This window comes from Styela clava, unplaced genomic scaffold (genome assembly GCF_964204865.1).
Source record: "Styela clava unplaced genomic scaffold, kaStyClav1.hap1.2 HAP1_SCAFFOLD_19, whole genome shotgun sequence".
Taxonomy (NCBI): domain Eukaryota; kingdom Metazoa; phylum Chordata; class Ascidiacea; order Stolidobranchia; family Styelidae; genus Styela; species Styela clava.
In genome coordinates, this window is record NW_027556646.1 from 67,501 (window position 1) to 72,500 (window position 5,000).

The 5,000-nt window shown below is 56.9% G+C and overlaps 2 non-coding genes and 1 pseudogene across 2 annotated transcripts; all 3 read right to left on the reverse strand.

The window, feature by feature from the left end:
- Positions 1-753, reverse strand: part of LOC144419387 (large subunit ribosomal RNA) — a 3,695-nt pseudogene extending 2,942 nt beyond the window's left edge.
- A 288-nt stretch (positions 754-1,041) lies between these two features.
- LOC144419356 (5.8S ribosomal RNA) lies at positions 1,042-1,195 on the reverse strand. Its single transcript, XR_013474011.1, has one exon. It is a non-coding gene; the product is annotated as a 5.8S ribosomal RNA (ribosomal RNA).
- Positions 1,196-1,493: 298 nt separating this feature from the next.
- On the reverse strand, positions 1,494-3,303 carry LOC144419363 (small subunit ribosomal RNA). Its single transcript, XR_013474018.1, has one exon. It is a non-coding gene; the product is annotated as a small subunit ribosomal RNA (ribosomal RNA).
- Between the last annotated feature and the right edge of the window lie 1,697 nt (positions 3,304-5,000).

The following is a 5,000-nucleotide window of genomic DNA, read 5'->3' on the forward strand; positions in this document are numbered from 1 at the left end:
GCCGAACACCGGCACTGCGTACAGTGCAGGCGAACGACAAGCCAGCCGAACGGCGACGGCCGCACACAGAGAGCGCGCGGCATCCTTTCCTCGATCCGCCGCCGGGCCGCACCGCCCGCGCGCTGTAACACCCCCGCCGGAGCGGAGGCCACCTTCGCGCGGGGACTTAGACCGACGGCAAACCGGTCGTGACCCGCGCCGGTCGCTAGTGCGCTGAGACGGTGCGCGAGCCGACTCGGCAGCGGCGCCTTAAGCGTCCGCGAACCGAGACGGCGCGCCCCCGCACCCAACTGAAAGCGAGCCGGCGACCTGACGGGCCCTCCCGTTTGCCTCTCAACGGTTTCACGTACTCTTGAACTCTCTCTTCAAAGTGCTTTTCAACTTTCCCTCACGGTACTTGTCCGCTATCGGTCTCGCGACCGTATTTAGTCTTAGGTGGAGTTTACCACCCGCTTTGGGCTGCATTCCCAAACAACCCGACTCCGAGAAGACCCGAAGCGGCCAAGGCAAGCGCCCCTATGGGCCTAACACCCGCCGTGGGACGAGGCCTCGATCAGAAGGACACCGGCGCTCGCCGTCAGCCGCACTGGGACTTCCGTACGTCACAACTCGGCGCGCTCGAAAAGCGCGCAGATTCGACGCTGGACTCTTCCCGGTTCACTCGCCGTTACTCAGGGAATCCCTGTTGGTTTCTTTTCCTCCGCTTAATAATATGCTTAAATTCAGCGGGTGCTCTCGCCTGAACTCAGGTCGTATGTGTCAAGCGGGCCGCTTCTTACACGGCCCGCTGGCATCGCAAGTCGTCGCCGCCGGCGCCGACCGAGCGCGTACCGTCGCCGCCTTGGCCCACGGTCGGTCTTGATCTCGTGACCGGACCGACCGACCTGGACCCGCCCCTCGAACGTAGTTGAACACGTCGAGGGGCCGGCGGTGTACGGGACACGCGGTCGCGCCGAGAAAGCTCGGCGACCGCTTCAACTTGGGGCGACGCCCGGCCGTCTTCGCAGAGGCCAGGCGACGGCCCTCGGGTGAGGACGAACGCGACCCTGAGGCAGACGCGGTCCCGGGATTGACCCGAGACCGCAATTCGCGTTCAGAAGGTCGACGTTCAATGTGTTCTGCAATTCACATTACTTCTCGCACTTGGCTGCGTCCTTCATCGACTCGCGAGCCGAGTGATCCACCGTTAAGAGTCGTCCTCGACGTTTCGCCCGGCGCCGAAGCGCGCGGACGTCACACTGTGGGATCGACCACAAAACCACCACCGACAACAACTGCACAAAAACACCAACAAACGGCGCCGAGCGACCGCCGGGCTGGGCCGGCGGCACATCGAGCGCGGTGCCCAGAAGCCACCATCGCACTCGGCTGCCTTGCTATGCCAACGTGTTACGCGTGTCGCACGGGGCGGAACCCCGATTGACGGCCGCCCTCTCGGCGGCACCCAAAGACAATTAAGTGCGCGGTCGGCCGGGGCCTACCACCACTTTCGGTAATGATCCTTCCGCAGGTTCACCTACGGAAACCTTGTTACGACTTTTACTTCCTCTAAATGATCAAGTTTGATCGTCTTCTCGACACGCCGACGCGGCCGTTGCCAGCCGCGACGGGGCCGATCCAAGGATCTCACTAAACCATTCAATCGGTAGTAGCGACGGGCGGTGTGTACAAAGGGCAGGGACGTAATCAACGCAAGTTGATGACTTGCGCTTACTGGGAATTCCTCGTTCAAGGGAAACAATTGCAAGTCCCTATCCCAATCACGAATGAGGTTCAACGGGTTACCCGGACCTTTCGGCCTAGGTTAGACACTCGCTGCTTCACTCAGTGTAGCGCGCGTGCGGCCCCGGACATCTAAGGGCATCACAGACCTGTTATTGCTCAATCTCGTGTGGCTAAACGCCACTAGTCCCTCTAAGAAGTTAGACGCCGACCGAGAAGGTCGCGTAACTATTTAGCATGCCAGAGTCTCGTTCGTTATCGGAATTAACCAGACAAATCGCTCCACCAACTAAGAACGGCCATGCACCACCACCCACAGAATCAAGAAAGAGCTCTCAATCTGTCAATCCTACCTGTGTCCGGGCCGGGTGAGTTTCCCCGTGTTGAGTCAAATTAAGCCGCAGGCTCCACTCCTGGTGGTGCCCTTCCGTCAATTCCTTTAAGTTTCAGCTTTGCAACCATACTTCCCCCGGAACCCAAAGACTTTGGTTTCCCGGAAGCTGCCGGAAAGGTCGTCATGGTAACGCCTCCCGATCGCTAGTTGGCATTGTTTATAGTCAGAACTAGGACGGTATCTGATCGTCTTCGAACCTCTGACTTTCGCTCTTGATTAAAGAAAACATTCTTGGCGAATGCTTTCGCAGTAGTTCGTCTTCCGCCGATCCAAGAATTTCACCTCTAACGGCAGAGTACGGACGCCCCCGTCTGTCCCTCTTAATCATTACCTCGTGCTCCGAAAACCAACAAAATAGAACCGAGGTCCTATTCCATTATTCCATGCAACACTATGCAGGCGAACAGCCTGCTTTGAACACTCTAATTTTTTCAAAGTAAACTTATCGGCCACCGCCGACACTCAGTCAAGAGCACCGACGGAGAACCGAAGGTGAGGCGAACGCAACCAGTGACACGCCTTGCGACGGACCGGCGGCGCTCGCCCAAAATCCAACTACGAGCTTTTCAACCGCAACAACTTTAGCATACACTGTTGGAGCTGGAATTACCGCGGCTGCTGGCACCAGACTTGCCCTCCAATGGATACTCGTTAAGAGTTTTAGGATGTACTCATTCCAATTACAGGGCCTCGTTAGAGTCCTGTATTGTTATTTTTCGTCACTACCTCCCCGTGTCGGGAATGGGTAATTTGCGCGCCTGCTGCCTTCCTTGGATGTGGTAGCCGTTTCTCAGGCTCCCTCTCCGGAATCGAACCCTGATTCCCCGTTACCCGTTATCACAAAGGTAGGCACGTAGCGTACCTTCGACAGTTGATAGGGCAGACACTTGAATGATACGTCGTCGGTGCAGAGACCGTACGATCCGCGTGGTTATCCAGAGTCATCAAACGTCACAGGACGAACCCGGTCGGTTTTGATCTGATAAAAGCGCGCCTCCCGAAGTCGGCGCTTAATGCATGTATTAGCTCTAGAATTACCACAGTTATCCACTTCGCTTACGAGACCAAATAAACCAAGACTGATTTAATGAGCCATTCGCAGTTTCGCTTTACGAGAACTCGTACTTGCACCTGCATGGCTTAATCTTTGAGACAAGCATATCACTACTGGCAGGATCAACCAGATAGCTGCGACAGCTGCGCTCGGCCCTTGCTGGGCCGCCCGGCGCGTGCTCGTCGCATTCGTTTAAGACCGAGGCGATCGCCTGCGGCCGTACTCAGCTTCGACAGTCGCTGGCCGCGACGTCCACGCTCTCGCCGGCAGTGCCAGGCGGAGCGATTTGCGTTTTTTCTTTGCTCGCCCTCTCTCGGGCTCGATCCATTCAGTTTCGCACAAACAAGAGCTCTGCCGGCCGCCTGCAGCGGTGCCTAAAACCCGGGCATAACAATGCGACCGTTCTGCTAGGCCGACAAGCGCTCAAGCCAGACGCTCGATCGAACGCCCCCTACATATTAGTCGAGACAACGGCTCGCTCATTAGCATCGCGTTTGTACTTTAACTTTTTTCGGCTCGGCTTCTTTCGACGCCGATGCCGGCGACGCAGCACTCTCTCGCCCGCCAGCCACCGAGAAAAGGGTGCGCTCCGACCGGCCCCGCACCGCTCTTTCTTGGCTCATTCGAAATTACTGTCTTTCGCTCTGACATGCCTTACCTAGGGTTAGGTTAGTATGCTTGCACGTTTGTACTTTAACTTTTTTTGGCTCGGCTTCTTTCGACGCCGATGCCGGCGACGCAGCACTCTCTCGCCCGCCAGCCACCGAGAAAAGGGTGCGCTCCGACCGGCCCCGCACCGCTCTTTCATGGCTCATTCGAAATTACTGTCTTTCGCTCTGACATGCCTTACCTAGGGTTAGGTTAGTATGCTTGCACGTTTGTACTTTAACTTTTTTTGGCTCGGCTTCTTTCGACGCCGATGCCGGCGACGCAGCACTTTCTCGCCCGCCAGCCACCGAGAAAAGGGTGCGCTCCGACCGGCCCCGCACCGCTCTTTCTTGGCTCATTCGAAATTACTGTCTTTCGCTCTGACATGCCTTACCTAGGGTTAGGTTAGTATGCTTGCACGTTTGTACTTTAACTTTTTTCGGCTCGGCTTCTTTCGACGCCGATGCCGGCGACGCAGCACTCTCTCGCCCGCCAGCCACCGAGAAAAGGGTGCGCTCCGACCGGCCCCGCACCGCTCTTTCATGGCTCATTCGAAATTACTGTCTTTCGCTCTGACATGCCTTACCTAGGGTTAGGTTAGTATGCTTGCACGTTTGTACTTTAACTTTTTTTGGCTCGGCTTCTTTCGACGCCGATGCCGGCGACGCAGCACTCTCTCGCCCGCCAGCCACCGAGAAAAGGGTGCGCTCCGACCGGCCCCGCACCGCTCTTTCATGGCTCATTCGAGTTTACTGTCTTTCGCTCTGACATGCCTTACCTAGGGTTAGGTTAGTATGCTTGCACGTTTGTACTTTAACTTTTTTCGGCTCGGCTTCTTTCGACGCCGATGCCGGCGACGCAGCACTCTCTCGCCCGCCAGCCACCGAGAAAAGAGTGCGCTCCGACCGGCCCCGCACCGCTCTTTCTTGGCTCATTCGAAATTACTGTCTTTCGCTCTGACATGCCTTACCTAGGGTTAGGTTAGTATGCTTGCACGTTTGTACTTTAACTTTTTTCGGCTCGGCTTTTTTCGACGCCGATGCCGGCGACGCAGCACTCTCTCGCCCGCCAGCCACCGAGAAAAGGGTGCGCTCCGACCGGCCCCGCACCGCTCTTTCATGGCTCATTCGATTTTACTGTCTTTCGCTCTGACATGCCTTACCTAGGGTTAGGTTAGTATGC